Source organism: Numenius arquata, chromosome Z, assembly GCF_964106895.1.
Source record: "Numenius arquata chromosome Z, bNumArq3.hap1.1, whole genome shotgun sequence".
NCBI classification, from domain to species: Eukaryota; Metazoa; Chordata; class Aves; order Charadriiformes; family Scolopacidae; genus Numenius; species Numenius arquata.
This window is the reverse complement of record NC_133616.1, coordinates 8,110,151-8,125,528: the sequence shown is the minus strand read 5'-3', so window position 1 is coordinate 8,125,528 and position 15,378 is coordinate 8,110,151. Positions and strand designations below refer to the sequence as shown.

Sequence of the window (15,378 nt, the reverse complement as noted above, 5' to 3'; positions counted from 1 at the left end):
TTTTTATCATTTATATTATCATGTAGTATGTTATGGAACAGTACTGTATGGTGTGTTATGCAATATTAAAACACAGAAATGGAAAGTAATTTCAGAAGAAAGAGCCAAAAAGAAAGAAATAGCTTATTTCAACAATGTCAAAATGTACTATTTTGAATTGTGAGAGCTTTTATTCCATTTTTCTTCAGAACAATATTACTCTGAATCTGACCCAATTTTGTAAAGTGTTTCATTTCTGAGTGAACTGTGCATTCCTGATGGGAATATAGTTTCATCAAAGACTCTTCTACTTCCTTGAAAAATGCTGTGAAATCTAAGAGTGAAAAGTGCTGTATAAATACCAAGAATTACTATAATGGGTCTGATCCCAACCAGGTTAAAGAAGGACGACAGCTCAGATAATTTCCTCCTCTCCCTTTACGCAACAATGAAAATACCAACCACACTCCTGTTTCTTGATCTCTGAAGGAAGGTTGCAAAAATCTGGTCTGGAATCCTGCACCAATTGATACAGAAGAAACATGTGAGCAGCATAAGTAATAAAACATTGTGCAGCATGGCTTTGTTTCTTGGCTGGACTTTCTGATGCCTTGTAAAGTATGAACATTGATTGCAGTACTTTGTATTGCTGGATTTTATTGCTAAGGATTGCAAGAAAACTATTTGAAATTTGGAAAAAAGTCTCATAGCTCCTTTTTCCCATGTGAGCTTCAGTGTGACTATTAATGATCTTACCCCTCAGATGATGGTATGAATTAATAAGATGTCTTTTCTTTTTTTCAAACACTGTTTTCACAAAACATATTAGAACTTAACAGTTGTAACTGCCTTCTGTATTAGTTGTGCACACAACTGAGTAACAGGTTCACAAGCTGTCAAAGAGGGAGCACTGACACATAAGGGAAAAAACAAACATGCACACATTGACATAAATACAGAATGCTATTTTATCAGGTTTATTTACTTAGAAAACCAGGTTGGAATATACACAAATAAACAATTCTACAAATTTGAGAGATGAGAACATAAATTTTCCAGCATCTAAGGTGCATGTTGAACCAAGTCATGGACCCAACTAATACTCAGAGTAAGGTTGGAAGAATAAAACTTTCTCAATTTAAGTTTCATGAGAAATGTCTCTGTGTGATTGGAAGTATTTGGTTCAATACTTGAGAGCCTGGGTCATCTCCAGTAAAGCCATTGTCTCAAAGTAAAGTAAAACACTCAAAGTAAACACTTGACTCTGCCAGAACAGGATGTGTATTCTAGGAAATCAAACTGTAATCTCACAGGGTGAAGCATCATGAAAAATCCAGTAGTTATGAATGAGTGACACTAGCAAGGATAAAACAACAGGGGATCTCAACCCTCCTGTTTCAGGGCATGAATTGTTTAAGAAAGATGAAAGGCATTTTCGCCCCTTTTTCCCTGAAGTATAATACTGAACAATTCATTCTTCTGGTTGCATGTCAGAGTCTGTTGCTCTCAAGTATCAAGCACTGACCATCACTGACGAGAGGGCAGTAGGAGAGTGGGACCCTTGGGTGCTAATTCTTCATTGCACGCAAAACCAAGGCATGCAGGCAGATGGATGCCTCAAAGCTGGGAAAAAGCTATGAGGTTTCTTCTGAGAGCTAGAGGTTGAGACACACAGATCCCTGTGCCTCTAGGTTAAATAAAGTTTTGTCATCCTCAGCCTCTGAAGTGATTAAATTTGTCCCAGTATCATTACAAAATGGAATTAGCAGCAATTCATGGAGCCACAGTAGCCTGGGGGTGGTTTCAGCAGATACGGCTACACCACTCTAATAACAAGAGCTGAGAAGACATGTCACAATTACTGTTAGTGCTGCTGTTGATTTACGTCAATGCAACTGTTCCATGGCAGCCATCGTTCAGTTTTATGCTGATTTCCTGGCAAGTATTTCTGGGCATGTAAATGTTACCAAGGCTTTGGGATGTGCTGGTAGGTCACAGAGAGAGATCCATCATTTTGTGAAGGCAATAATACACTGAAATTGGACATTAGAAGAAGGTTTTTGACAATCAGCTTTCAAATAGGAGAAGTGAAAATAGAAAAGAATGACAAAAAAAAACCCTAAACACTTTTAAAAGAAAAGCAAACCTTTTTTAGAAGGATTGTGTGATGTTACGTTTTTATTGGGAAGATATACTACTTGATGATTCTATGAGTCCTCTTCTAGAAGACACTCCACACTTTCATTTCTCCTTTGTTTAACTGGGTCAGTCATAAACTGACCCTCTTAGTTGTTTATGTCCTTTTTTTTTTTTGGTGATAGGAAGTATTAGAAATTGAGTTGATCCTCTATGTAATTTTTTTTTTAATGTCCCAAACCATAAAATCCATCAGACTTAGTGTAAGTCACAACAAGATACTTTTTTGATGTAAATCAAGGCCAAGTTCCTAGTAAACCTGAAGTGAGCTTTAGCTAATCTTTTGGGTCAGATAGAAACAGTACAAACACTGATTTCATTTCCCCAATACAAGGTAAACACCCGTCCAGTCATTGCAGCAGCTAAGAAAGAGGTAAAGGTTGTGTTGATAGAGACAAAGACTGTGGCTGGTATCCATGTCAACAGACAGAGGGATTCCGAACCTCAGATTAAAATGTATTTAGTGCCAAAAAAGAAACAAAACAGATGAGCATGAAGACTAAGTGGCACAATTTCTTCATTTCCAACAAGATTTGAATTAAAACCAAGCAATACTTCCAATTCTTCCTACCTATTTCTTTTCCTGTTTTGTTTCTTCACACGTAACTGCAGACTTGAGAATTAAAATTATTCCTTAGCATGGAAACATCAATCTAAAATATTTAATTTTATTTAATTTTATCTAATTTTACTTTATAATCCTTTAACAATCTTCTTATTGTCTCCTTGCCTGAGCTCTGAATTTAAACTTAGTTGGGAGAAGTGTTACAAAAACACAGCAGCTTTAAGATTCTTCCTAAGACCCCATCTAACCTCTCAAGTCCAATGTTATAATTGTCTGAGCACTTAGATTACTTTTTTTCTTTGCAGCTTCCTTGAGTTGACATAAAGGTTGACAAGCCTAGTGACATAATGGCTATTATTTCGAGTAGTTTCTAAACAATATCAATTTTGTGCCCCTCTGCTTTCAATAAAATTATAGGTTTCTTTATTTTTTATGAAACAATGGCTCTCAGCTTCCATGCTGTATTTCCTGGGCAAATTTCCGATGAGACTGCCATGGCTTGCTATTAATGCAATTATTGCTGTTGACGTCAATGGAAGCATTGGCTATGCTGAGGTCTCCATTCATGGTGTCACTTTTGAGGACAGAGTTATACTCTGTCAGAGATATAACACTATCTTGTTATTTAGCCTGCCTCTGTAAACCAAATAAATAAATACATACAAACACTACAAAATAATATACGCTGCTAATTCAAGATCCATCCAGATAAATAAGAGCAATATTTATAGAAATACACTGGTGAGAGATCAGCTGTGAATGTGAACGAAGAGCTGATAAATTCTCATTACCTACTTGGGGCTGACAACTGAAATGACCTGCTAGGCATCCGCTGGAAATTCAATCAGGTACCTGCAAATAGCAGACATCCCCTGCAAAAATCCAACATGTGTAGGATTTCATTTAGTGTTTAGGTGTTCCATCCCTGTTCAGTCAGGAGTGGAGGAGGCCTGTCAAGATTTCAAGCTTGTCTAAGGCACAAGGAAACTATAAAGGGCTTGCTTTTTCCCTTTTCCACACTACTTCATCCTACTGTGGAGTTTATGTGTCAGTTTCCAGTAAAGGAATCAAAACTTACCTTTTTTTTTTCCCTGACAAAACTTTATTTTTAATGTTCTTTAGCACTAGCCAAAAAGTGCTTATGATTATAGGTTATTAGCTCCACTCAGATGATGTTGGCTCCACTCACAATGAGTCTGCAAATGCTTAAACTGTAGGAGGACAGACATGAAGTTTTAGGTGGCCTTAGGAACTTTGTGCTGACTGCACCAATGCTGGAAGAACTGCCTCTCCAGTCACAGGTCTCTCTCTAGCTCTCAACTCATGTTCTGAAAACCTCCAAAACCTCTTACTGAAACTCGTTAATATCCTTCTGTCCAGTCCTAAAAAATTACCCCAGATCCCCAGTAAAATTCCCTCCTTCTCTGAGATCTCAAAGGTTTTCTTTTATTGAATTGTATCACATATGGGCTAAAATCGACTTCTTTTAGGGAAGAAGGAAGGACTAGTACAGTCTAAGGCTGCATCTATCCAGGGGTTGAGAAGATGCCTATGACAATCCCAAAACAATGTTAGGCAACTCTGAAAAGAGAAAGAGAGAGGCTGAGCTAACACTTTTGTAATCAAAAAGTGAAATCAAAGTAGAGAGAGTATCAATGCAATTCAGAAAGCATTTGGCAGAACTGCCCACAAATGTGACAAAATTTGCCTAAGGAACATAAATGCCAAATTGGATCAAGCTGTTGAAAGGCTCCAAGAATGACCTAGGAAAGGAGTACTTATTTTATGAAATTAATTTGATTTATTTAGATCCACAAAATGAAGGCAGAGAGGGAATAAACTGTTTCCGGTTAAAGAAATAAACATTATCATAGTAGTTCACTTAGTCTTACTAATGTCCTTGTAAACTGAGGTATTTAGTACAAACAACTAACCAAAGAGGTTTTTGCTAGGAGTTAAAGAAACTACTAACCATCAGAGAAGTGTTATTCTGGAAGAACATTGTACCAGGAACAGTGAGTGCAAATGACCTAGGTAATCTGAGATTTCTTTGCTATTTTTTCCTTGCTGGCTTTTTTTTTTTTTAAGATTAAGATTGGGACCAGTTTGTTACTGACATTGTGTACCTTAGTTTCCTATGACAGTAGGGGACTGAGTTCTGTGATAGTGATCCCTTTCTGTTGTGTGTTTTCTTATGCATACCATTACCACAAACAAACAAGAAACCCAAACTTGTCCTTTATAGAGTGGATATATATTTAAATATTCTGAAGTGGCTCAGAAATTTTGCAGGTGAGACATATCCAAGTGTACACAATTATCAACACTGCAGTAGCTTTTACCTGATTAAATCAACTATATACAGCAGAACCTTGAGTTCATTCAGGCAAGAAAAATGGTGCTTATGAATTTTATTTGAATTTTCTGCTCCAGATCCTTACTCTTGAACATATCTTAATAATTTAGTTGAACAACAGATTTGTCTGCGTAAGACTGTTTAGGAACGCATTCTATTCTACTAAGTAGTCATTAGGCTGCCTGCCCTAATGACTATGATACAGATGTAGAATTCAAGGCACCTGGGTTTTATTCTGTCATTAATTCATTGCAAAATTTTTTAACAAGCCTCTTACAATGAGAACTTGCATAACTATGGCTTATTCTGTGATATGAGTGGATGTGTGCATCCAGCCACTATTACCCTTGAAAAGTGCTGTTTTCTCTCCATTGTATATAACAGGACCATAGACTACTGGTTAGACTTACACATTTAAGATAGTGTAAGACTTACACATCTTTTAGATACTTAGATCAATAATTCTAACTGTATATTTCATAACACCTATTTGCATTAAGAAGCAGTAATTCATAACCTCCGATCCTTCAGTGTGAATAGTGTCTAATTTGAAAACAAAAACCAAAAAGAAAAAAACCACACCAACATTCAGAAATTCAACCAAATGAGAAAGAATCCCTAGGGAAGTCCAAAGCAAAGCAAAGAGTAATGCTAAGGTCTAGGACTCTGGCTAGAATATAATCCATCAGATAAAATGAATGATCCATAACATTACTAACCACAGATATGGAGAAATTTTGATTTTTGGAAGGGGTTCTCACCCTTCTTTTTATACAACAGACAGGTAGATCCATATATAATTTAAAATAAATATCTTGCCTTTAGGTTGCTGTGGTTACTCCAACAGATTTTAATGTTCCCCCTTTCTCTCAGACCTTTTTTTTCCAACATCGTTGTCCAGGGGAAACAAAATATACTGTAGGATTACAGACTTGCTATCCTTGGAAATAGTCCAAGGTTCAGCAGGAGGTTTTAATAGAGATACAACACTAACTAAGTCTTAGTTTCCATACCTTAGTATCCCAATTGACCATCAATAATAAGGATCTTCCTCAGAACATGATTTTGGAAATAAATTAGAGCCTTTGACTGATTATTTTTCTTCATGGAGAGAATGGGGTTCTTTAAAAACAACTAGTGATAACGGGAGAGCAAGTGCTTCTTTTCAGTCAGCATAACCTTGCAGGCAAAATGAAAGCTGTCCAAATTGCTACTGCTGTCAAGGTCATTTGTTGTTAGCTTTACAGCATAAGGTTATTTCACACATTAGCCAAAACAAACAAGACAGACTAAAAATTCAAGACGAGTTGGGATCCAATCAGTTTTGGTCTTCTCCAGACTTACCAGATTCATGTACTGTCTACATTAATACCCAACAATTTTTGTTGAGTGAACTGGAAAAAGTGTAAGGCTTGGCACAAAATTTAATTCCTTTATGAGATCTGTTCCATGGAGAGTCTCAGCCTTTGTCAGCATGCAAGCTTCCCTCACATGGAGACAAAACAGAGACAAAACCCCAAACAACAACAAAAACCCTCAGCACCTTCTCTGATTTAAAATGACTGGTCACATGAGTCATACCAGCAACTTGATCAGATTCGTATCAGAAGTTTGGTCAAAGTGAAATACTTTCAAATAATTCCCCTAACTCCAGAAGGACATTTTTCTAGCTCAAACTGTGATAGAAGAGTGACAGTAAAATTGAGATCCTAAAAGCCTGACTGGAAAGACAAGAACACCTGTTTCAGTCCCCACAGCAAAAAGGAAGGGAAATTGTAATATCAAGAGATGACATATTTGAAGGTTGTATTTTTCTCAGTTCATTTCCATGATGTTGGACTCGCCCTCTGTGACAAGGTCTGAAGAAGATGTAGTTTATGAGAGTGGTTCAAGTGTGATAAAGAAGCTGCAAGTTGAGGATGTGAAGGGTTAGGTGCCCTTGAGGAGCGGATGGGCTTGAGTGCTTTGCAAGGATTGATGTTATTAAATTGAATTATTATTATTAGCACTTGTAGAACATAGGGGATGGATGAGCAAAAGAAGAGAAAAAATACACATGAGCAAACATGAAATTAAAATGTTGTGCAGAAAATATTGCAAGAAAACTGCTAACATTGTGTAATTATAAATATATATGTAATGTATGCTTAAAAAATAAAATTGAAGAAAACACAAGCATGTCAGATAATTTTGATACCTCCTTCAGACTTTGCCTTAATATATGTTAATGATATCTTAATATCAGTGTTGGTCCACCAAATTATGCAGTAACCTGCCTTCCCACATAAGCCTCCCTAACCAACCCCTTGTAGCTGGGAGAAACATTATGTGTCCCACCAAACAATCTTTAATGGGAGTCAACAGGAACTTGATGATATAGGGCAATTGTGGTAGTCAGTTTATGGAGGTAGATAATGCTACATCTAGATTTATCTGTATAGATATAGGTATCTATCTATATTTCCCACAAGTGTCTCTGAGTGCATATGTGTGCATGTATGTATACATATGTATGTGCTTGTGTGTGTATGTGAGCACAGAGGAGGAAATACATATATTCAGGAAAGAACAGCTCGGGTTGGATTTGTTAAAGGATAAAGGCACTCTATTAAATAGCAATCCCACTGTTTCTATCAGAAATGCAGTCATGCAACAACCTTAAGATGGTAGATCTTTTCTTGTCATTTCTTTCTTCTTTTTCACTCTGCAGTCCAAGCTGTTTGGCCTATGATTTGTATCTTTTCAATGCTTTTTATCACTTATGTTTCAGATGAAGAAGAGGCAGAGGAAGGGATCTACCATTCAGAATGGCTTTGATAAACCTTGCTAGCACGTACACCAGAAGATAATATTCCAAATTACATGTCATGGGAGGGGATCAATGGGATAGTGTCATCGTTTCAGCTGGGATGGAGATGACTTTCTTGTTGGCATCTGGTGTGGTGTTGTGTTTTAGATTTGGGATGGGAGTGGTGGTGTTGGCACGCTGATATTTTTGGTTGTTGCTAAGCTGTCAAGGCCTTTTCTGCTTCTCATACTGCCTGAACAAACGAGTAGGCAGGGAGTGCACAAAAGGTCGGGACAGCTGACCCAAAGTGACCAAAGGGATATTCCATGAGATATTACATCATGTTCTCAAGACCAAGCTGGATAGGGCTTTGAGCAACTTGGTCTAGTGGGTGTCACAGGTCATGTTCCCACTGTGTCTTTGTTATGGTGTTCCCCACAAATATTGCTGTTTTATCTTTCCAAAACTTGTTTCCTGAAGAGCTAAATGGATGATGAGAGCAATATGCCATTTTTAGTCACTGCCAGCCAGGGACAGTACCAAAGAGCTCTCACCCTAGACTTACCAACAAGTGAAGGAGGACTTAGCATTGTGCACACCATCAGATCATTCCACAGCAATAGCAGATCTGACAGCCCTGTATGCATCAGGTCCTCCATGTCATAATAAGGCCTGACAGTTTTAGAACAGCATGCATTTCTGCTGGCTAAATATGTTAGAAACCTAAAAGGAAATTGCCAGGAAAAAAAAAAACAAAACACACACACAAAAAAACCCAAGCCCACTCCTTTTTTTTTTTTCTTTTCAGGAAAGCACTTTAACCAAAAAAAAAAAAAAGAAAGAAAGAAAGAAAAAGTATTAATAAAACTACATTGCTTGAACTGCCAAATGAATTGAAAATCAGGACAAGGGACAGACAGTGAATGAAAGAAAAAGAGAGTGGCAAGTAAATCAGAATGATCCAACTCCCATTAAAGCTAATTGGATACCAGTCCATGGTGTGCTTGGCTTATTTAGTCCAACCTAAATCTCTTCCAAAGGAAAAGTTCACACTGAGGAAAATCAAAGCCAGAAGACCAATTGTCCCCAATCACATTCCAAAGTTTAAGAGTCCGTTTATCACAGCTCACTCTTCCTCTGTGCATGCTCATGTCTTCATGAATTAATGCAGGCCTACATATGAAAATCAATGTTTCTTACACATATAAACACTGTGGATCTGAATCAATCTCTCAAAGCCAAAGAGGGTTAAATATTTAAACAAGCTATGTATTGAAATGCATTTTTAATGCCATGAAGTCATTCTGATGAAAGATTACTCAAGAGCCTTCATTACTGAGTTTAGAGAGTAATGTGGTATTATTGGAACAGATGGCACAGCTGTGTGCAGCCTCAGCCTCAGCCCTCCCCCCTGGGGTAAATCCAAGTGCCACTCCTGCGCAAAGTCATCCGCTGTCAGCCAATGGACTGAATGGATGGATGGCTGCGCCTAGCTTGCACATCCATACATGACAACCAGGACGGCTAAAGTCTTTAGGAATGGGCTCCTTAAAGAGAACAGTGCCTTCTGTAATCCCTTGTTTCCTACATGCAGCAAAAGCCAGGGAAGCGAAGAGGGAAGCAATGCCATGAGCATTGAGGGTGAACTCACTGTGCTGCTCCATGGCTTAATTGCTAGGATTATGTGGTATCATTATGTCAACTGCAATTGTCTCCATTAATTTCAAACTGGCGCCTCCCCCACCCCCACCCTGCCTTTCTTTCTTCCCTCTCCCTTGCTGAGTTAGTGAGTGTGGGTGTTGGGAGAGTCGCGAAGAGAGGGGACAACCGTCCACACACATTTTGATGATTATTAATTAAAAAAAAGACAAAGGACAAAACAGGCGAGTGTGAAGTCAGGATCTGTGCTGTGGCAGTCCAAGGAAGGATTAGCTGCATGGATATTAACACTGTCACAGCTGAGGGGCAGAGGAGCCTCACACCTCGGGAGAGTACTTCTGGAGCTTTCCCTTGCACTGAATTTTCAGTTGGATACAGTTACAAAGAAAGTCAGTTTATGATTGAGGCCCTGGCTTCTGGATTTGTATGACAGGATCAGATTAATCACATTCCCTTTAGTCTATATTTGAAATACTGTATACAAAGAGAGTGCACAAAGCTTCAAGAAGCCTCTCTCCTGGTCTTGCACTAATGTAATTTAGTTGGTTTCTGTGGAAAGATTTCTAGTTTATGTGTGCACCTCTTTATCCACATAGTGAATAGGCTGAGCTTTCTGAAAGGTTAATATTATAGCTACTCAACAACATTCAGACATGATGCATGGTACTTTGGAATAGAAGCCAGAATCCAAATGAAAGGAAAGGTACGTTTGAGCAGTGTCTGCTGGAGAACCGTTGGCTTGGTAGACTCCATCAAAACATCCTCCCATAGATTTAAATGTCTTCTGAGAGCTGAAGTATCTACATGGGTGCTGAATATCCAGGATGGAATCAACATGTTAATTTTTAGTTCCAGAAAGTAGAAGTAGAGATACAGGGCCTTTAGTGATGCCCATTATGTTCTGTGGCTCTTCCAGAAGTTTCCTTTCTGATCTCAAAAATATCTCTCCTTATTTAAACAGTCTTCCTATTGCTCTGGTGATCCTCTTTCTTCAAGTCTTTTTTTCTGAGTAAAAGTGGCAAGGATGGAACTCAATATTCTAGGAGAGATCACATAAATGACTTGTATAACATTAACTCTTCCTTACCCCTACTACAGAAAATTAATTTCACATAAAGGTTTTAAGGACCAGATTTATGATGTGTACAGATACTTGCCTCCAGCTACACAGGTGGTTCTGATCAGCACCACTTTGCCTCATGAAATTCTGGAGATGACCAACAAATTCATGACAGACGCCATTTGCATCTTGGTGAAACCTGATGAGTTGACCCTCGAAGGAATCAAGCAGTTTTTCATAGCTGTGGAAAGGGAAGAATGGAAGTTTGACACCTTGTGTGATCTCTACGACACACTCACAATCACCCAGGCTGTCATCTTCTGTAACACTAAAAGAAAGGTAGACTGGCTCACGGAGAAGATGAGAGAAGTCAACTTCACAGTTTCATCCATGCACGGGGACATGCCACAGAAGGAGAGAGAGTCCATTATGAAAGAGTTCAGGTTTGGTGCAAGCTGAGTCCTTATTTCAACAGATGTTTGGGCTAGAGGTCTGGATGTGCTTCAAGTGTCCTGATCATTAACTACGACTTACCCAACAACAGAGAACTCTACATACACAGAATTGGCCGGTTAGGCAGATACGGCCGAAAAGGTGTAGCCCTCAACTTTATGAAGAACAATGACATCCGCATCCTGAGAGACATCGAGCAGTACTACTCCACCCAGATCGACAAGATGCCCATGAACGTTGCTGATCTTATCTGAAGGGCTGGGTTCAGCAGGGAGCTGTACTCTTTAGTAGCCTCAATTCTGTTTTGGACCCACATCCTTTTATTATATTGCTGATCATATGTTCTTGAGTTGAGCTGCGCTTGGGAACTTGTGTAAATAATGTCTTTACTCCCACCCATGTTTTTCATTAAAAATAAAGGAAGTTTTTATTTTAAATGTAAAAGATGATTAAGGGATTAGAGCATCTCCCTTACGAGGAAAGGCTGAGAGAGCTGGGGCTCTTTAGCCTGGAGAAGAGAAGGCTGTGGGGAGACCTTATCTATGTTTACAAGTACCTAAAGGGTGGTTTGAAGGATGATGGGGCCAGACTCTTTTCAGTGGTTTCCAGTGATAGGACGAGGGGCAATGGGCACAAGCTGGAACATAGGAAGTTCCATTTAAATATGAGGAAAAACTTCTCTACAGTGAGGGTGACAGAGCCCTGGAACACGCTGCCCAGAGAAGTCGTGGAGTCCCCTCCTCTGGACGTTTTCAAGACCTGCCTTGATGCAGTCCTTAGTAATGTGCTCTAGGTAATCCTGCTTTAGCAGGGGAGTTGGACTAGATGATCTCTAGAGGTCCCTTCCAACTCTGACAATTCCACGATTCCGTGATCTGTTAGGACTGCATTTATTTTTTCCATAGGCACATAGATGCTTTGAAGTCAAGTTGTAATCAAATAAGACAAGCAAGTCTTTCTCTTCCTTTGGACTTTACCAAATAAGTAAATTCCTGGCTTTTTGTGAAGTTTTAATTTTTTAATCCTTTAGCATGCAATCTCTTACCCAGTGTTATTTCTATTACTTCAGTTTCTGAGGCTATCTCTTCCTTTTTGGATGGTAAATAGTGACTTTTCTATTTTGGCATTCCCTCTTAATTATGCATTACTAGGAAATTTCTTTACCTTGCTGATCATTTACTTTGCTGATCATGCACGGGTCATATACACTTGTCAGGTCAATCCCAAGCACAAATACAGGCTGGGTGGAGAATAGATTGAGAGCAACCCCAAGGAGAAGGACTTGGGGGTGTTGAGGGTTGATGAGAAGCTCAACACAACCTGGTAACATATGCTCACAGCCCTGAAAACCAACCACATCCTCAGCTGCATCAAAAGAAGCATGGCCAGTAGGTTGAAGGAAGTGATTCTGCCCCTCTGCTCTGCTTTGGTGAGACCCCACCTGGAGTACTGCATCCAGCTCTGAAATATCCAACATAAGAAGGACATGGACCTGTTGAAGTGATTCCAGAAGAGGGCCATGAAGAGGATCAGTGGGCTGGAGCATCTCTGGTATGAAGAGTTGGGATTATACAGCCCAGAGAACAGAAGACTCCAGGGAGACCTTACTGAGACCTTCCAATACTTAAAGGGGGTGTACAGGAGAGATGGGGAGGGACTCTTTATCAGGGAATGCACTGATAGGACAAGAAGTAACAGTTTAAACTAGACTAGACATTAGGAAAAAATTCTTTACTGTGAGGGTGGTGAGGCACTGACCCAGGTTGCCCAGGGAAGTTGTGGATGCCCCATCCCTGGAAGTGTTTAAGGCCAGGTTGGATGAGGCTTTGAGCAACCTGCTCTAGTTGGAGGTGTCCCTGCCCATGACAGGAGGGGTGGAACTAGATGATCTTTAAGGTGCTTTTCAAGTCTTACCATTCTATGATTCTGTGACTTGAAACATATATATCAAAAACAGCAGCAAACACAAATAGAATCCTTGCTCTGTTAAAATTCTTAAACTAAGATTTCAGTAATATCAGACAAGTAAGTAAACCATCAAATGAGGTCCAAAGAGAGGAAAATACATTACAAGAAGGAAAATGATTTGCCTAATTTAAATCCATTCCTTGTCTAAGTGGTTGTAAATAGCACCAAATTTAGGAATCCAATATAGGTAGATTTATACCAGCAGCTTGGGTTGCCAAGAGTAAAATAACATGGTTATGTCTGGTAAGTACCTCAAATTTGTATTCTTTGTGCACTCAAATTGGTAGGTAATGTCACTTAATTTTCAATTCACCAAAGAAAGTTATGTTATCTAACTTTTCATTTAGAGCCGGCTAAGAATATATGAGCAAACAGTTACATTTCTCAGCTGACAAGCAATAACTTCTCAAACTGCCACAGCTCTATTGATCTCTAAACGATACTAGATGGCAGTAATTTGTAGGCATCACAGAAAAGGTAGAGTTTAAAGTGGGGATTTATAAAAGGACATAGAGGTGGCAATGTAGATTTTGATTTTCAGGATTCTACAGCAGTGAATATTTGATCTTAGGAAGGATAGTATTTATAAGGAAAAAGAAAATAGAAATTTTTTTTATATGTTTAAGGAATTTTTCAAGCTCTTTGGAATATGGGAATTTGTACACTGGATTAGAAAAAAGGGCTGTTGAATCCCTGCCTTGGACAAAATCTAACATTTTCCATTCAGATAAGTTTGCAGCACAGTTCCTGGGGCTGCCCAAAGAGATATATTCTCATTCTGTAATGCAAACTCGCAGAATGTTGCTGGTAAATTTAAAATAAGAACCTAATCCAACTGTTATTTAAGTGTACTTTAACTTTTCCTCTTGTTTTACGTGCTTTTAAATCAATGGCATTTCCTAGAAATCAAAAGGCTATAAGGGATATTAAAGAAAATGGAAGGATTCAAACTAAGATACAGCACTCAGAGCTGCGATGATCATCAGACATTTTAATGGCCTTAACAATTGCTGCAATTTGTGTTGAACTGAACTGCCAGGCAGACATGGAAACAAGTTTAGAAGGTTCTACTTTGCTAAAAGAGCTCTCTATTAACAGGGTAAGATATCACTGGAAATGGAGGCTTCATGTCAATTAAGCATCTTTGCAAAGACAAGCAACTCTCTACCATGATTTACCTGCTTTACCTTCACCTACATTGTAGGTTTTCCGTATTTTTCCTGCCATATTCACATGAAAACAACCAACCATAAAGACCAGGGCTCCATGGCTTGGCTGGAAAAAAAGTCTTGTGCAGAAACTGGTAATGCTCTCCGTTGACTGGCTCTGAACAAAATCTGACCCAAAAGCTCCTCACTGTGATAGCTTGGTACCTAGAAAATTACATATTATCTTGGTTACTGCAGTGTGTTAATGTAACTACAGAGCTTCTGTGCCTGTGATAGTTCATGTCTTTTAAGTTTCAAGTAGGGGCTCTGCCCATGGAGATATGCCCCCACATTTATGGAACTTCTTCAAACCACCCTTCATTTCCACAAGTGCTCTCTTCAGTTTTCCACTTTATTTCCGTGGCTTCCATTCCATTTACTGAAAGGCTGAAAGCATTAGTATAAAGAAGCTGTCAAGCAAAAACCCTTTTTGGCTGGGAAGGTAATGGAATTTTGCTCAGTTATTTTACCAGGAATAGAGGATGATCAACACTAATTACAGCTTGAGACTCTGAGAGAAATTTGGAGTAAAAATGCAAGATGTCCTTTAAAAATAACTGTTGCAGTAACAATGTTATTTGTCTTGAGGCAAACAAACTGAAAAGGCTTCCTGTTTACTGGACTTTTTTTTTTTTTTTTTAAAGTGTCACTTCGTAGTATATTTGAACTTCATAGAAACTGATTCATATTTAGAATCATAGAATCTGTATAGAATTGTATAGGTTGGAAGGGACCTTGTTCTGCCACTTGGGGTTCAAGCTCACCAGTAATTTCAGAAAGACTTGGACAGCATTGGGCAGGCAGCAGAGAGAAAGACAGAATTGCTAAACAGTGTGACCATACATATTTATCTATTTAGGAACGAACTACAAGAAAACAAGCTAATTTTTCTAATGCTTACTGAGGAACACAGTCAGACACGTAACTGCCCCATAGATGCAGTGATTAACCCATAAGCTACTCACCTTATTTTATTACTCCAGTATGTAATATTGACAATATTGTGCTAAATTGAAAAATACTTAACCTTCAGTATAAATAAGAGAGGAGCAGACACTAGCCTTTAAAATAACAGTGGCACCCCTGCTTACAGCATGGAGGTTGAGCAGCTGCAGGTGTGCAATAGAGAGAGGTGACTCTTTTGAG

General features: G+C 38.7%; 1 pseudogene; it reads left to right on the top strand.

Moving 5' to 3' along the window:
* The first annotated feature begins 10,600 nt into the window (after positions 1-10,600).
* On the top strand, positions 10,601-11,310 carry LOC141477190 (eukaryotic initiation factor 4A-III-like; annotated as a pseudogene).
* Positions 11,311-15,378: the final 4,068 nt, after the last annotated feature.